Here is a 19,032-nt window from a genome sequence, read left to right as displayed (position 1 = left end):
TCAGTGGGGCCTCATTGACTTGGGAACACAGTGGGAATACATGTAGATAGTATAGAAGGTTAAACATTTTTATCTGGTTACAGGTTCCATACTGTTTCTTGAAGATCCCTAGACAGAGGGGAGAGCCAACAAATGCAGGAAAGAGGAACCTGACAGGTACACCTAGTTTGTGGGAATTGGCGAAGAGTAGTTTTAGTGGGCCAGACAAGCATAGTATTCAAACCTACTCGAGGTGTCCAAGGGACAGATGATAAAGATCAAAGCGGAACAAGACCTCACAATGCAGAGAGGGCTATACCCCAACCGGAACCAGCAAAACTCAGGATGGCACCTAAATACATACAATCCTGGCACTTAAGCCTACCATCCAGAACCATGTAGATACTAAAGGAAGCTAGAAGACCCACAACAAGAAGATCCTACACATCAAAATGGAAAAGATACCTCCTATGCTGCTCAAGAAATAAATACCCTAGAAGCAACATCCAGGCAGGAAACAGTAATAACTTATCTCACTCACTTGCTAGACAGTGAAATCAACTACTCTTCTCTCAAGGGTGGCCTCCACCAGAGGAGCGTTATGTAAAAGTTTATTCACAACACCTGTTATAATAAGGTTTCTGCAAGGATGCAAATTAATTGCTCCTCCAAGAAGGGCACCAGCCCCGATGTGGAGCGTAAACACAATGTTACCACAATTTACGACAAAACCATTTGAACCGATGCACAAAGCTGAACTCCGGTTTACCACACTTAAGACTGCCTTCCTCATAGCTTTCACATCTATACGAAGCGTAAGCGAAATTCAAGCGCTAACAATACAGGAACCATACATGCAAATCCATGAGTACAAGGTAGTTCTCAGAATGAATCCCCAATTCCTACCTAAAGTGGTGAGAAAATTCCATACCCAACCATACAATATAGTTGCCAGTCTTCTTTAGGAACCCACATACACAACTGGAAAGAAAACAACATACACTGGATGTAAGAAGGGCACTAATATACAATTTGGAGGAGACCAAGCAGCTCAGCAAAGGAAAACCAACTGTTTGTCTCAGATGCCAAATCCAGCAAAGGATCCCCTGTCACAAAGGGGACTATTGCACGATGGATCATGGAAACAATCCAAACCTGCTACACAGCAGCTGGCATACAACTGCCTCACTGCCCATAAGCACACTCAACAAGGAAAAAGGGCGCAATACTAGCTTTCATGGCCAACGACACCATCTGCATAACAGGAACATGGGCATCCTCTTACACATTCACAAAACATTGTGTGGACATTCAGATGCATAAAGAAGTCCAATTGGGACGGAAGATACTGCAATACCTGTTTGCAAGCTCATCATTTCAACCCAAGTAAAGGTAAAACCGCTACACAATCTGGTGCACAGCATGTGAATCCAGAAAAGGATTCATGCTGCAAAACGAAATGGTTACTTACCAGTAGGACTAGTTTTGCATCCTGACAAGTTTTCTAGATTCACGTGCACCCCCACCCATCCACCCACCCACCTACCTACCTACCCGGAAATGAGAACAGGACAAACAGGTGGGGAAAAACTCTAATGTACATAGAAGCAGAGGGAAAAAAAATCGAGAAAAAAAAAACAGAAGATAGATACTGGGGTGCCGTCTGATGTCATACAAGGGACGGACCAAGCACCAAATGGTGGCCGACAGTGGCGTAAAGGGTGTGTGTGTTGGGGGGGGGGGGAGGGTAGTGGTATAATTCCGGACCCATCCACTAGATGGTGGAAAGATACACATCATATGAATCCAGTGAACTCTTCAGGCTGCAAAACTACTCCTATTGGTAAGTAACTATTTTATTCTGCAACATTTATCTTGATTCTCTTAAATTGTGATTCTCTGGTCAGGATTATCTGGTCTAGAGTGGCCACCTAGCTAAATCTTGTCAAAACCCCATGTTTCTATTCTTGTACCTAGAAAGCTTCATGTATTTTTAGAGGAATTTTCAATTTGTTTCTGTTAAAGCTTCTAGACCCGTGGTTCCCAACCTGTGGGCCGGGGACCCCTAGGGGTCTGCGAAGCCTCCTCTGGGGGTCCGCGACTGCTTACATTTTTTTATAATATTAGGTCCCAGCTATCAGTAATGACGCAGTGGCGGTCCCTGGGTTCCAATAATTATTCAGTGGGGGTCCCCGGGCTCCAGTATTGATAAAACGGGGGTCCACAGAAGTCAAAAGGTTGGGAACCACTGTGCTAGACTAACAAACATGTTAACAAATATCATCTTGAAAGAGATTGGAAACCTCCAAGGAAATATTCTCTTTGAAATGTCATCAGTAATGTCATAAACAATATCATAAAACGTCATGAGTGATTATATATCTGAGGTCATAAGCAGCGCATGTTAATGAGGCTAACTATAACTGGTGAATTTCTGTGGTCTATTTAGTTTGAAACATTATAGCCAAATTCACCTTACTATAACGTTAGTTTAAGCTTTGTTTTCTTTTTCAGTGAACTTCTAAGGTTAAAAAAAAAAAAAAAAAAAAACACAGATATTTATATTACACCTAACTATGATATTACTTTAACCTTGTTTTTTTCAGGGAATATCTAGTGCTTTTAAATGTAAAGGAGTACTTAATCTTGATACATAATTCCAATCTGCGTACACACACACACACACACACTCCTTCCCCAGCCCCCCCCCCCCTTTCCATGTGTGACAAGGGGATGGCCACAGTGCCTGGCTCTGGAGATCCCATCCCCTAGAGTTTTTATGTTTTTTTTAAAGGGGAGGGTGGGCTGCGTTCTCCCCATCCCTGAGCCTCATTAGGTCATGGGGTCCTCATCCCTCAGGGCCCTTTGTTTTAAAAGGGGAGGGGTGTCTGATGGCCAGGTGACAGTTCTAGCTTCAGCCAGTGTATTAAAGCTTTCCTATGCCTATTTAGTGCTTTATGTAAACTGAAACCAATTATTTTTTTAACCTCAGGCTAAATCTACAGCAAGATATTTAAAGCCCTTGTCATCTTCTCTTTTGATTAAGATTTTTAGATGATGGGGGGGGGGGGGGGGGGCGTGGCCATGTATGCCAACATGGTGGCTGTGTTTTAGAGAGGCTCCACGGCCCGCTGACAATCCGCTGGAATCCTGCCTGACAGAGTGGACTCTGGGGCCGCAGAACTGCTTGTAGTGGTCAGGAAAAGGAGCAGGCCTGACTGTCTCGGGCAGGAGGGGATTGGGAGGTGGTGAGGCACTTAACCGGCACAGTGGACCTATCTGCGGTGCCTGCCTGACCTCAAGATGGCAGGTGCCACGTGAGACTGGCCTTGGCCCGTGGTGATCCTTGGAGCAGGGGCACCACGTAGATTGCGTGGAGGCTGGCTTCTCTCCTGGGGCCTTGGGCTTGGTGACCCCAGGCCCTGTTCCGGCAGCCTTGGGGCCTGCCAAGTAGTACCGGAGGACGACAGCACGGCAGTGGAGCGAAGGTGAGGAGGAGGTGATATTCCACTGCCCTCCATTCCAGCCTCTTTGGCTAAAGAACTAAATCTACCTCTGACAGAGGAGGAGATGGAGGACGCCATCTCAGGACTTCAGTCCGGGAAAACCTCTAGCCTGATGTGTATCCCATTGAATACTAGAAGAAGTTCTGCTCACACCTATTGGACGCTTATAAGGAGTCGCTCCAATGCATGTCCTTCACCCCGGGCTTTGACTGCGCCATGAGTGTGGTCATACCCAAGGGTGACCTACCCCAGACTGATCATCTTATTGCCCCATTTCACTTATCAGCGCAGGTTTGAAAATATAAGCGAAGATTCTGGTGACCCGATTAACCTGCACGTTGTATATTTGATGCACCCACTTCAGTGTGGGTTTATACTGGGCAGGAGCATGCTTCATTGCATACGACTGGTCCAGGTGGTGCTTTTGCAAAAGTAGAGACCTATTGGGCAGGTTGGCACTCCTTCTGGTAGACTTCCATAAGACTTGATACTGTGGCCTGGAATTCCTTGAAGATGTCCTGGTGCGAATGGGCTTTGGCTCAACATTTCAGAAAATGGTCCATCTTCTTTACCTTGAAACGTCGGCTCATTTGCGGTTCAATGGCATTATGTCAGACCCCTTTCTGATTCAACATGGTACGCGTCGGGGATGCCCCCTCTCGCCTCTATTTGTCCTGGCCATCGAACCGTTGGCCTGCCTTGCCTTTTACGTTGTGACTCGCTTATCAGTGGCTGGAAATGGGGGATCGGCTGTGAAGATTGTGTCCCTATATGCTGACATCCTAGTATTCCTGGCGGAGCCCCTGAGCTCCGGATCCTGTTGTCTTGGCCTCTCCCCACTATATGGTGGGACCTCGGGCTGCGGCTGAATTTCAGGAAGTCACTACTAGTGGAGGTATGACGAGGTGCAGGTCGCAGTATCTGATGTCCGGATATTCTGGTGAGGCGAAACTCCTTTAAATTCTTAAGAATTCACCTCTCTCCACTTCAAGATCTGGCTTGGCAACTAAACATTCAGCCCTTATCCTAAGCCCTGGTTGGGGACCTGACCTGCTTGCGTCAACTGCTGCTGAACCGATTAGGCCACAATGCCCTCTTCAAAATGATCAGTCTCCTTTTCTATTTGTATGTCCCGACAAACTTCCCATATTCAGTGCATCGCTCCTGTTTCTTGTCCCTCACTTCCAAACTCTCCTCCTTTATATGGGTGGGAGGGCGACATAGAGTGGCTTTTTACTCTACAAGGAAATCTCCCTATGAAGGTGAATTGGGGATACCAGACAGCTACATATATTATCTGGCTGCCCAATCAGTACAGGTCAACAAATGGTTCACTGGTGGGTGGAACGACCCAGCTGATCGGCTGGAGCTCTACCACCTGGGATTCGGTGGCCTATTGGATCTGCTGTACAGTGGTCCAATCTCACAGGCCACCCCTGACTGCACGCTGGTGGTAGTGTGGTGTTGGAGGGTGGCCCCACCACTAACTGGATGGGACTGTTGCCGAACCAAGCTGACACCCTTATGGCAGCGCACGTGGTTGCTACAGGTGTCCCAACTGGGGACAGTGGGACAATATTAGGATTACCTACCTGGGCGACGTGTATGATGGTGACCACCTGATGTCTTTCCAGCAGTTGAGGGACCAATATGCCCTGGCCAACATGCAGTTCCTTTGCTTCCTCCATCCATACCACACCCTACAGGCCCGTCTGCCGTCTGACTTGTCCCTTCTGGATCATAACCCTCTTGAGGCTAAACTTCTTATTGGCCACCTGAAGAAGGGAGCCATTACTGAAATGTATTGTTTGTTGCTTACTAATGCCTCTGACGGCCTTGCTAGCCTGTGAGACAGGGGGATGCCTGTGGGTGAGAGCTGGATGAAGGCAACTGAAGGTAAGCGTACCTAGAGAACTAGCTATAGCCGCACGGCTGGTACAGATCAATTACTTCTGTATGACATGTTTGTCCCCAATGCACCTACAACACATATGTCCTGCGACGCCTCCTCGCTTTCTGTAATGCGGTCATCTGGAGGTGCACCTTCCGCACATAGCCTGGGAATGTCTGGGGGTGTGTCCCTTTTGGGAGGCACTGGAGCAGGAGATTTCTGAGGTTCTGGGATGTGCGGTTTAGTTGACTGTTAAGGTGGCACTGCTGGGGCTTCTGGAGGATTTGTTGGGGGGGTGGTGCAACAGCAGATCAAACCTTTGTGAGGGTAGTATGCCTGGTGGCCAAAAGAGACATTGCACAATTAGGGAGAAGCCCTGTGGCATCATTAATGTCAAAATGGCAAGCTGGGGTTTACTGCTGCTCAACTAGAAAAGCAGATATATGAAGCACATGGTTGCTCTTGGAAATATGAGATAATATGGGGGAAATGGCAGGCTCCTCATGGGCTGCCCCTCTGAGTGGGACAGATTTCGTTTTTGTGGGGAGAGGGGGTTGTCGTCAACTGTATAGATCTGTTGAACTGATTGAACTGCTGTGTGCTCATTATCTTGTTTTACTTCCAAAAGAAATAAAATTGGTTATAAAAAAAATCAGATTCTTAGATGATGGAACAAGAGCCATTTGCTGGGCCTGGTATTTGTTTTGGCTTTAGAACTGTGAACTTCGCCCCTACTAACCAGCACTAAAGTGCCTGTGCTCCCTGTAAGGAAATGCCTTCCTTGGCATGGTTACCCCCTGACATTTTGCCTTTTGTTGATGCCAGTTATGATTGAAAGTGTGCTGGTACCCTGCTAACCAGGCCCCAGCACCAGTGTTCTTTCCCTAAACTGTACCTGTGTTCCCACAATTGGCACAGCACTGGCGCACAGATAAGTCCTTTGTAAATGGTACCCCTAGTACCAAGGGCTCTGATGCCAGGGAAGGTCTCTAAGGGCTGAAGCATGTCTTATGCCACCTTGGGACCCCTCACTCAGCCCATGCACACTGCCTCGCAGCTTGTGTGTGCTGGTGGGGAGAAAATGACTAAGTCGACATGGCACTCCCCTCAGAGTGCCATGCCAACCTCACACTGCCTGTGGCATAGGTAAGTCACCCCTCTAGCAGGCCTTACAGCCTTAAGTCAGGATGCACTATACCACAGTTGAGGGCATATTTGCATGAGCACTATGCCCCTACAGTGTCTAAGCAAAACCTTAGACATTGCAAGTGCAGGGTAGCCATAAGAGTATATGGTCTAGGAGTTTGTCAGACACTAACTCCACAGTTCAATAACGGCTACACTGAAAACAGGGAAGTTTGGTATCAAACGTCTCAGCACAATAAATGCACACTGATGCCAGTGCGAGATTTATTGTAAAATGTGCCCAGAGGGCATCTTACAGATGCCCCCTGTATACCAGTCCGACTCCTAGTGCTAGGCTGACCAGTTTGACAGTCTGCCACAACCAGACGAGTTTCTGGCCACATGGGGGAGAGTGCCTTTGTCACTCTGTGGCCAGGAACAAAGCCTGTACTGGGTGGAGGTGCTTCTCACCTCCCCCCTGCAGGAACTGTAACACCTGGCAGTGAGCCTCAAAGGCTCATGCCTTTTGTTACAGCACCCCAGGGCATCCCAGCTAGTGGAGATGTCTGCCCCTCCAGCCACTGCCCCCACTTTTGGCAGCAAGGCAGAAGAGGATAATGAGAAAAACAAGAAGTAGTCACCCACCTGTCAGGACAGCCCCTAAGGTGTCCTGAGGTGACCCCTACCTTTAGAAATCCTCCATCTTGGCTTTGGAGGATTCCCGCAATAGGAATAGGAATAGGTATGTGCCCCCCTCCCCTCAGGGAGGAGGCACAAGGAGGGTGTAGCCACCCTCAAGGACAGTAGCCATTGGCTACTGCCCTCCCAGACACACCCCTAAATTCAGTATTTAGGGGCTCCCCAGATCCCAGGAAATCAGATTCCTGCAACCTTAACAAGAAGAAAGACTGCTGAAGCCCTGCAGAGAAGACGGAGACGACAACTGCTTTGGCCCCAGCCCTACCGGCCTGTCTCCCAACTTCAAAGAAAACTGCAACAGCGACGCATCCAACAGGGACCAGTGACCTCTGAAGCCTCAGAGGACTGCCCTGCACCGAAGGCCCAAGAAACTCCTGTGAACAGGGGCTCTGTTAAAAATCCTGCAACTTCTTTGCAACAAAGAAGCAACTTTAAAGACTTCATGTTTCCCGCTGGAAGCGTGAGACTTTCCACTCAGCACCCGATTTCCCCCGGCTCGACCTGCAGAAAACAAACACCTCAGGGAGGACTCCCTGGCGACTGCGAGCCCATGAGTAACCAGAGATGACCCCCCTGAGCCCCTACAGCGATGCCTGCAGAGAGAATCCAGAGGCTCCCCCTGACAGCGACTGCCTGTAACAAGGGACCTGGAACCAACACTGCACCCGCAGCCCCCAGGACCTGAAGGAACCGAACTCCGGTGCAGGAGTGACCCCCAGGTGACCCTCTGCCTAGCCCAGGTGGTGGCCTGCATCGTTGAAGTGACCCCAGGGTCCCTCCATTACTTTCTATCTAAAACCTGACGCCTGTTTGCACACTGCACCCTGCCGCCCCTGTTCCGCTGAGGGTGTACTTTCTGTGCCCGTTTGTATTCCCCCAGTGCCCTACAAACCCCCACGAGGTCTGCCCCCCCCCCCCCCCTTTAGAACGCGGGTACTTACCTGCTGGAAGACTGGAACCCGGGCACCCCTGTTCTCCATTGAAGCCTGTGTGTTTTGGGCACCTCTTTGACCTCTACACCTGACCAGCCCTGAGCTGCTGGTGTGGTAACTTTGGGGTTGCCTTGAATCCCCAACGGTGGGCTACCTTGGCCCCAACTTTGAGACTTGTAAGTGTTTTACTTACCTGCAAACATAACCTTTACTTACCTCCCCCAGGAACTGTTGATTTCTGCTCTGTGTCCACTTTGTAAAAATGGCAATAAGCTATTTTCAAAGATTGTATATGATATTGCTTTTATTCAAAGTTCCTAAAGTATCTAAGTGAAGTACCTTACATTTAAAGTGTTTAATGTAAATCTTGAACCTGTGGTTCTTAAAATAAACTAAGAAAAGATAATTTTCAATATAAAAACCTATTGGCCTGGAGTAAGTCTTTGAGTGTGTGTTCCTCATTTATTGCCTGTGTGTGTACAACAAATGTTTAACACTACCCTCTGATACGCCTACTGATTGACCACACTACCACAAAATAGAGCATTAAAATTATCTCTTTTTGCCACTATCTTACCTCTAAGGGGAATTCCTGGACTCTGTGCACACTATTCCTTACTTTGAAATAGTATACACAGAGCCAACTTCCATCAGTTTTCTATTGAAATTAGCATGGCAGATTTAAATTGGGATGCTAAATAGCAACATTTTCATTTTGCTGCAGTTAGAGGAAGAAAGTAACTGGAAGTGCTTTAGTTATATGCAGGGCCACTTGAATCATATGGCAGGAAAAGATGAAATTATGAGGCAGGGTTGACAAATTTATGTGGCAAGAAAACTCCAGTTATTAATTCACAATGCCCATAGCTCTAACTCAAACAAATGCGGGACCTATTGCATTGCAAATGCTTGTTATAAATTGGTGTTGCATGTCTTCGGTTTCTTGTTGATTCCTTTAATTGTCTGATTTTAGGTTTGAATAAAGGTTATTAATGATAGAAAAAAACCTTACCTATGAGGAGGATTTTATTTTATTGTTTTCTGTGGGAGTAACGAGCTACACTTCCCCCAAAGGATCACTTGTTTGATAGTGTATATGAGTGGGCCGACCCCTCTGGAGTGCCATCTGGGTCAAAGGATGTCCCTTCAGGTTCCGTGTCTCACGTATCTGATTCCATATCAGTGCCGGTTGTACTAGCCCAGCCTTCTCTGGTGCAGGCACTTTAAGCTCTGCCAGTGCACACTGGCGGCGCCAGCCCCATTCTGATCCCAGATGAGCTGGAACAGCACCGCGCAACACTAGTTCCAGCACCCATGGGAACTATATTGTTGCCTGAGCATCATTTTCAACAGCCAGTCACAGGGGAAAACTGGGAAGGGTCACTGGGCCCTTAAGAATACCAGTTAGAGCCTGCGTCATTGGTATGAGGAACTAGGCGTTTCCAGTGGACTGGGCACATCCCCAGTTACTGGGTTGCTCTTTCCCCCTACTATGGCCACTGAGGAGAAAGCTTCTTAGGTAATAGTGGTACAGAGAGCAGCGGAGGTCCTTGACCTCAAATTTCCCTCCGTAGATGTCAAGTCTAACCTCTTGACAGAAGTGCTTCAGCCTGGGGCTTCCTCTTCTGAACCCCTTTTGCCCTTTAATGAGAAGGAGAAATTCAAGATTCTCACTTTGGCTCAGGTCTTGTTTGCCCTAGACCAAGATACTGGATGGTGGTGTTGGGCTTGCAGGATGTCTATTTCTTCATCCCTATCTTGCCTGCCCACAGGCGTTACTTGGGGTTCAAGGTAGGCCACAACCATTTTGTTTACTGTGCTCCTGTTTGGCCTTACCAGTGCACCTCAGGTGTTCACCAAGGTGATGGTGGTGGTCACAGCTCATCTGTGCACTTTATGGGTTTGTTTTCCCTTACCTCAACAACTGGTTGTTGAGGTGAGCTCTCCCCAGGCTGTCGTCTTCCACCGGCAGACAATGGAGAACTTTCAGCATTCGCTGGGGTTCACTATAAATATGCCAATGTCACAACTGACTCCTTCTGAGACTCTCACTTTCATTGGAACAGTTGTGGTTTAACCTTGAAGCAGTGAGTCCAGGATATTCAGGATATGATATTGATGCTTCGGCCTCTCTCCTGGATTTTGGTGTGACTGACTGACTGACAGGCTGCTGGTCCTCATGGCCTCCTGCAACTCAGTCATGCTAGTTGGCATTTGTGGGCTTTGCAGTGGGACCTGAAGTTCTGGTGGGCACAGCAGCAGTGGGGGAATCTCTCTAACATGGTTCAGATCTGAGAGGGTACTGTAAAAGACGTGCAGTGGTGGCTTACAAACCATGATTGGGCCAAAGACAGACTCCTCTCCCTTCCCCAAACAGATTTCACAGTAGTGACAGATGCTTCACTTCTGGAATGGGGTAACAATCTGGAAGAGGTGGAGATCAGAGGACTCTAGTCTCCAGCAGAGTTGGGGCTCCACATCAACTTGCTGGATCTCTTTGCGATCTGGCTTGCATTGAAAGCATTTGTTTCCTATGTCAAAGGAAAGGTAATGCAGGTGTTAACTGGCAACACCACCGCAATTTGATACTGCAACAAGCAGAGCAGTGTGGAGTTGTGGCCCCTTTAAAAGGCCCTGCGTCTCTGGACATGGCTGGAACAGCAGGGCATATCCCTAGTGGTTCAACACCTGGCAGGTTCTCCGAACGCCTGAGCAGACAAATTCAGCCATATATACCTAGCGGATCACGAGTGGCATCTCCATTCAGAGGTGGCACAAGGTATGTTTCAGTAGTGGAGAGAGCCTTGGTTAGATCTGTTCGTATCCAAAGAGAAAGCAAAACGTCAGCGGTATTGCGCATTGGAGTTTCCAAGACAGCAATCGCTCAACGCTTTTTGTTGCAAGTGGAGTTCAGGCCTTATGTATGCCTTTCTGCCTATACCACTTCTCCCGAGAGTTCTAAGAAGATCAAGAACGACCAGGCTGAAGTAATGCTTGTGGTCTGGACTGGGCATGGAGAGGTTGGTATCCCGAACTTCTGAAAATAAGCATTGATCCTCCGATCAGGCTGCCCCTTCCGGAATATCTTCTGTCGCAGCAGGGGATGGTCCTCCACCCGAACCTGTCAACCATACGCCTTCATTCGTGGAGATTGAGCAGTGACAGTTGACAGCCTTTGACCTTCCCTCCAAAGTCTGTAGTGTTATTCTGGTAGCCACGCCTTCGGCCACCAAAACGGTATACACCTGCCAGTGGCACAAATTTGTAAAATATTGTACCGAGAAATCTATATCCTTTTTCTGCTTCTCTGATGATCTTCTTTTCCTTCTGTATCTTGCCCAATCAGGCTCTGCTCTGGGCACTCTTAAGGGCTGTCGGTCAGCTTTTTCTGCTTTTTTGCGGCTGCCTGACTAACCCTCTTCATTTAAATCCCCTACTGTAAAAAGGTTTCTTAAAGGGCTTATACATATATTTCCGCCTTCATTATGCCTCAGTGGAACTTGAACCTGGTTCTTATATTCCTGATGTGCGTTCCTTTTGAGCCACTTCATAATTGTTCCCTCAGGCTGCTCACTATCAAGGGTCATTCTTGTGGCAATAAAATCTGCCTGGAGGGTGAGTGAGCTGCAGGCTTTGTCACCTTAACCTCCATATCTCAGTGTTAGCTGATAAAGTGGTGCTTTGCACCCTTGCCTTTTTCCTTCCAAAGGTGTTGACCCCATTTCATTTGGGGTAGACTGTCACCCTCCCACCTTCTTTGCTCCCCTGCATCCTTCTAAGGAAGAGGAGAGACTCCTCCGACTGGACCCAAAAAAAACATTATTGTTTTACCTTGACTGCACAAAAGAGTTCCAAGTGGGCAACCACCGTTGTGTGGGCTATGTGGGAGCAAAGAAAGGTTGTGCAGTACAGAAACAACCCCTTTTGTGCAGAGTTGTTCTCTGTATACAAATCTGCCACCAATTGCCAAAAAACAGCCTCTTGAGGGCCTATTCCACCAGCGGTAAAGCTGTGGCCACAGCATTGACAGTGTCCAGTCCTGGAAATTTGTCAGGCAGCAACGTGGGCATCACTGCACAAGTTTGCAAAACATTACTGTCTATACAGTCAGGTCTGCGGAGATGGTCATTTTGCCCATTTGGTCCTGCAGAACTTCCTAATGCAGGTAAATTTGTCTGCTGCCCACCACCAGGATGGTATGGGTTGGGTATCTATTCAAAGGTGAGGAATCTGCAGCTTCAAGTCTATATCAGATAAACACATTACCGTGAGTAGCACACTATCTGGAAGAGACTCTTTCTAGCTGCAGATTCCTCACCTACCCATGCCTCATCCACTCTTCAGCCCCATTTGCTAGGGTGTAAGGGTGATTCCTTTCAGGCTGCAAGTTTTGACACACAATTGTCAGTTAATTTCATGGCTCTGCGCTCCAGTTGTGGAAAGTCATTAAATATGTAATTGACGAACCCCTGCCAGGCTGACGCCGATATAGGGGACTGCGACGTCCCATCCAGCACCAATAAATGACACTGGTCATTAAGAGTCCTCCAGCTACCAGATTACTTTACTGACAATAGGGATGTGTAGTATCAAGTATCTCATACTAATATAACCTCACTGAATCTAGTGATGTATTTATTAATACATGCACTTAGAGGGCACCTTAGAGATGCCCCCTGAAAAACTGACTGGTCAAAACCAGTTCAGCCGCCTTAAGACAGAGTTCTGGATCCCTGATTTGAGATCCAATGTTCTTGAGGGCTTAGAACAAAGACCTGCTCTGGGCAAAGGTGTGACCTCCTCTCCCAGATAGACAGGATGGACATTCCATGGCGGGGAGCTTTAAAGGCCTTGCTGGCTTTGAAATGCGACCTAGGCCTCTCCAAATGTTGGAGGAGGCAGACACCCATTTCTTGACCCCACTTTTGGCAGCAGGAGTGGTGGGAAACCTAGTTAAATTAGGTGTAGTGCCTACTTCATGTGTGTCCCACCCCTTGAGTGCATGAGCTGAAGTGGACACTACTTTTTAAATTCCTCCATCTTGAATGCAAGAAATTAGGCCAATAGGGTTAGGGCTATGCCACTTGCCAATGAAAGTGGCCATTGGGAAGGGTGTAGTCACCCTTAAGGGGAGTGGCCCATTGGCTACCACCTTGGCACTCCCTATAAAACCCCTAAATTCAGTATTTAGGTGGCACCCCTGAACCCTAGAATCAGATTCCTAAAACCCTGGTAGAAAAACATGTGTTTATTTGCCTGAATGCTTTCTGGGAATCTGTTTTGCAGATTGCATGAGGGTGTTAGTCTTCAGTGTGAGTTTTAGAACAAAAGGAATGGATCTCTATAATTTTGTGTTCAGTGCCTATGGACAAAGACACACCAATGCTGGATTTGGTAATGTGATGGATCTTTGAAGCTTTTCTCTCTGCTTTAATTACCTCTTATACTGTTTGTTTACATTGTCTGTCTTCAAGAAAAGGCTTAAGTAGTCTCTTGCGCCCTTTAGAAAGTGGTCTGATGGAGCTTTAAGACATCATTTGCTTGTAATTTTGGTGCTTGTGCCAGTACGGACCACAGCCTGGCTTTGCCCTGCAGGAGATTTGGATCATCGATTATAATGACATTGTACACTGTTTGTACGTAGGTCACCATGTGATGCTTGTAAAAGTTGTTTTTAATGAAGTGATAAATAGTGTAGAGAAAAAAAACATCTTGCAGAGACTGTTGCCTTTATTCTTGTTGGAATAGTTGAAATCCATCCCCCTCCAGTTGTTTTGGTCTTTTCCACTGCCACATTCAGTATATCAGCCACACAGCTAGGATGTATCCATAACATAAGCAAGCAGCATTAGTTTCATTTAACCTAATTCCTAAGAGCTGCAGGACTGAGTCCGATTTCCTTCTGATATGACAGTAATTTGCACATCTCTTTCTTAAGATAGTTTAGGGCAAATAATTCATTTTTACAAAGATTGGAGCTGCTTCAGTCATTGCATGGTGAAATAGGTCATTTATCTTGGTGAAGACAATTGATGCCATATGATCTGGACTGGGTAATACATGTGCATTGACATACTGGAATGGACAAGGTAACTGTTGTTCCAAGATGGTTAGTGTAGAAGGCTGGCCTGGTTTGTAGTGGGTACCTTAGGTACTTACACCTTACACCAGGTCCAGGTATCCTGTATTAGTGAAATGTAGTAGTGTTCTAGCAGCTTAGACTGATAGAGGTAGCTGTAGCAAAGCAGCTTAGGCTGAACTAGGAGACATGCAAAGCTCCTGCAATACCACTATAGTTGCACAGTACACAATAAAATACAATACTCTGTGTTACCAGAATTAAAGGTGCATTTATTTAGTGGCACAAGGCCAAAAATACCTTAGAGGCAATACTCCTTCTCGAGGTAAGTATTACACACAATATATACACTAGCCACCAAAATAAGGTCAGTAAATAGTCATAGGATAGTGCAAACAATAGAAAATACTATAGAATGCAATAGGAGAAAATAGGCCAATGGGCAACACAAACCATATACTGAGAAAGTGGAATGCAAATCACAAATCTCCCCCCAGACAAGTGTAGTGTGTAGAGAATTACTGGGAGAGTAAGAAAACTACAAAGGTGAGTAAAATACCCCACCCTAGAGCCCAGGAAAGTAGGAGTAAAATACTGCAAGTTTCCTTAGGGCACACTACAAGTCGTGATGAGAGTTATTGCAAGAACCAAGCAAGACTGCAAGCAACAATTGGTGGATTCCTGTACCTGAAGACCTGTGAAGAGATGAGATCAAGTCCAGACGTCTCAGAAGATTCCAGGAAGGACAGGAGCCCCTGCCAACCTAGAAGATGGTGCAAAAGAGGATTCTCCAGTTGGAAGAAGTCTGCAGAAGAGCACCGAAGAAGATGGCTGCGGGTTCCTGTGTAATGTAAAGGATGTCCCACATGGAGATGTTGGATGCAGACAAGTTCCAGCGCTGGAATCGTCCACCAAGCCTTAGTTCAAGCAATACCCGCTGATTGCGTCAAAATGGTGCTGCCTGGACCCAGGAGGGACCTGGGGGCCTCAACTCAGACTGAGGAGGCAGAGGGGGGCTCCCAAAACTGGAGGGAACCCACAGATGACCAGGCAGCACCCACAGAGGTCCCAGGACACGGGGACTAAGAAGGTGCAACGTGCAGTTGCTGCAGCACTACAAAAGAAGGTCCCGTGCTGCCGGAGACCAACTCAGCAAGCTGAGCGTCGCAGAATAGAGTGCTGGGGACCTGGGCCAGGCTGTGCACAAAGGATTCTTTCAAATAGTGCACAGAGGCCCCAGGAGGTGAAGATGACGTGGTGCACAGGGGTACTGTCGCAAACGGGGAAGGCAAGCTCTTACCTCCTCCAAATTTGGACAGCAGGACCTTAGGACAGTCTGTCGGAGGGGTCCACCACCTGTGTTCTAAAGAGCACGCTCGTCGCCACGAGAGGAGTCCAAGAGAACCGGTCATCGTCTTAGAAGGTGCCTGCTGCAGCAGAGAAGTGACTCCGTTACTCCGCAGGACATTTCTTTGGTTCTTCTGGTGCAGGGTGAAGACAGAGAGTCTCCAGAGCATGCACACAGTGGAAACTGTTGCAGTTGCTGGCTGGAGCTGAAGTTGCAAAGTCGAAGTAACCCTTCTTAATTCTTTGTTGCACTTACAGCAGTTCCTGGAGCAGTTTGCGATTGATCCGAGGTCAGAGGATGAAGCAGTGGTTGCAGAGGATTCCTGATGGAGACTTGCAAGCAGAATCTGAAGAGAAACCCACAGGAGAGACCCTAAATAGCCCTGAGAGGGGAATTGGCTACCTAACCAGGTATGCACCTCTCAGGAGAGCTCTCTGACATTACCTGCTGGCACTGGCCACTCAGAGGCTTCCAGAGTGTCCCTACATCTTGGAAAATAAGATGGCTAAAGTCTGGGACACACTGGAGGAGCTCTGGGCCTCTGGGGTGGTGATGGACAGGGAAGTGGTCACTCCCCTTTCCTTTGTCCAGTTTCGTGCCAGAGCAGGGAGCGGGGGTCCCTGAACTGGTGTAGACTGGCTTATGCAAGGAGGGCACTATCTGAGCCCTTCAAAGCATTTCCATAGGCTCTGGGAAATGCTTTGTTCTGCCTTCCTGGGACTGCGCTGCTCAGACCCTAGGAGGGCAGAACCTGGTCTGTGAGGTGGCAGCAGCTGTAGCTGCAGTGCAAGCCTCAGAGTGCTGGTTTGGCTGTACTGGGGGTCCATGGTGGAGCCCCCAGGATGCATGGAATTGGCTCCCAGGTACCAGATTTGGAATGGAGGGACAATTTCATGATCTTAGACACCTTACATGGCCATATTCGGAGTTACCATTGTGAAGCTACATATAGGTATTGACCTATATGTAGTGCACGCGTGTAATGGTGTCCCCGCACTCACTAAGTCCGGGAATGTGGCCCTGGACAGCGTGGAGGCACCTTTGCTAGTGCAAGGGTGCCCTCACACTTATTAACTTTGCACCTAGCCTTCACTAAATGAAGGTTAGACATATAGGCGACGTATAAGTTACTTAAGTGCAGTGAAAATGGCTGTGAAATAGTGTGTGCACTATTTCGCGCCGGCTGCAGTGACAGATCTGTGAAAGGGTTTGTCTGAGCTCTTTACGAGTGGCAAAAGAAATGCTGCAGCCCATAAGGATCTCCTGGAACACCAGGTACCATATAGTAGGAACTTATTGGGGCGGGGGGGGGGTAACAATTGGAATTGGTAAATGAAGTCACTAGCCTATACTGACAAATTTTAAAGCAGAGAGCATAAACACTGGCGTTCTGGTTAGCAGAGCCTCAGTGATACAGTTAAGCACCAGTGACAACGCACACCTTAGGCCATACCACATGAGCACTGGGGTCCTGGCTAGCGGGATCCCAGTGACACAAGCAAAACACACTGACATATAGGGTTTTCACTATGAGCACTGGGGACCTGGCTAGCAGGATCCCAGTGATACAGTAAAAACACAATGACACACTCACAAACAGGCCAAAAGTGGGGATAACTTGCTACACAGAGGCTACTTTCTCACAGTTAGCCAGGGGGAGTAATTGGGTGGGGGCAATGAATGTGGATTTGAATTGATGGGTGAGTTCTATTGCCACAGTGAAGCAAAAGTGAAGAACACCCAGGACTAATAATGAGACATTTGGGAAGTTCATGCACAGTATGCTTGACCAGAATTTGAGCCAGTGTAGAGTTTTTTGAAGTGGATGTTTTTGCCATGGAGGTAGGTGGGTTCAATAAGGTTTCACACCTACACCTACAGCTACTTTCTCTGATCATGGGCCTTGCCGCACTCTGCTTATGCCTGTTACATTGGATAGCTTAGGCTTGTTAGAATGCACTGTTTTCATAATCACATCACTGTGATAGCTCTGTTTTAATTTGTTCATTTGTATTTTATGAATCTTAGTTTCCTTTACTCTTTCCTGTATATTTTTTCACATCCTAATTAAAAAGACTCTCAACTTCATATACTCTTATTTTTTCCCACTCAACTTATACTCACCCTACCATCATATGTTCCCTAAATTATATTCTTACCAGCTACTCCACTCCAACACACATCCACCCATTTCTGACCTGCTACATTTGATTATGGTTATATATGGTGCTAAATTATTTTCTAAGTTCAGTTTCTTTTTTCATATCTGTCCTCTCGCTTTAATCACCTAGTTGCAAATCAACTGCTTCCTTCATTTTCACACTTTGCATTATATCCATCCTTTTATTCCACTAATTTCCCCCTGTGCCCCGTTCTGATGTTCTTCTGCCCTTCTTGCCTCTCCATGCTGCTTCTACTTATACCACCTGCTGTGTCTATCAGTACCTATGCCGTCCCCTTTCTTTTAGTATAGCCCTCCTTTCTGACTTCTCTCCTCTTATGGTTTCCTGGGACTGTAGAGGGTTTAGTCATCACCCCGAAAAGCTGTATAGCTTTTTGCCCTCTTAGGATATACACATGTACACTGCTTGAACAACTGAAACGCACCTAGTAAGGAATCTGTGGTATTCCCTAGTCTTAGAACAGTAGTGGTGAACCTACGTAGGTCTAGAGAAGAGGCCATTGATTGTCGTTAAATGGAAATACCTGAAAAACTGTTTGTAGTGACTTCCTCATCTACATGCAGGTGAGCTGATTTCTATTAATGCGAAGTCATCACTATAATTGATAACTTTGTAAGCAGAATGTTGAAAAGAGGTGATGTGTTCTAATCCTTGTCAAACCCATCAAATCGAGCCTCACGGTCACTGGTCACATAAGACTGAATTTAAACCTAAAAAGCTGTATGACCCACTTGTAGTACATTTGCAGAGCTCAGTGATGGGACTAGTTCTGAATGGAGAAGATACTGCTGTTGACAGTGTTGCTTTGGTAGAGCGGTGTGGAATCCATCCTTTGGAGCACACAGTGTATCTGGTGTGAACTGGAGGACCTTCATAGCACTTTGTGTGAATCTAATTGCGGCATTGGCAGCTTTGTTTATTCCAGAATTTGGTCTAGTTGAAGAGAGCTGTTGAATGACAGCACAAGAGTAACTGTTCTGCAGTTTAAGATTCATGACCATTGGTAATTGCATACATGCAAGCCCCGTGAAAGAGTAGCATATGATGTTGCAAGTTGTGAGTGGTGTACATGTAATGATGTATATGAAGACCTATCAGTTGTCTACCAGATGGTCTTGCAGTAAAGAACTGAGCTGCATTATCCAAACGTTGATATTTCACTACTGGAGTACAGGCACTTCTGTTACTATTCAAGTACATTGTCTGAATTGTAAGGCATGGAGAGCAAATAGTAGGGGTCCAGCTAACCAGGATTTAGGGTTGATGATCTGTGTTGGAACAATACGGTGC

The 19,032-nt window shown here is 47.0% G+C and overlaps 1 protein-coding gene across 17 annotated transcripts in view; it reads left to right on the top strand.

The window, feature by feature from the left end:
- Positions 1 to 19,032, top strand: part of UBR4 (ubiquitin protein ligase E3 component n-recognin 4) — a 1,862,787-nt gene that overhangs the window by 1,054,261 nt on the left and 789,494 nt on the right. The window lies entirely within an intron of this gene.

Source organism: Pleurodeles waltl, chromosome 6 (genome assembly GCF_031143425.1).
Source record: "Pleurodeles waltl isolate 20211129_DDA chromosome 6, aPleWal1.hap1.20221129, whole genome shotgun sequence".
Classification (NCBI taxonomy): Eukaryota; Metazoa; Chordata; class Amphibia; order Caudata; family Salamandridae; genus Pleurodeles; species Pleurodeles waltl.
The sequence above is the reverse complement of the archived record's forward strand: the minus strand, read 5'-3'. Positions and strand labels throughout refer to the sequence as shown.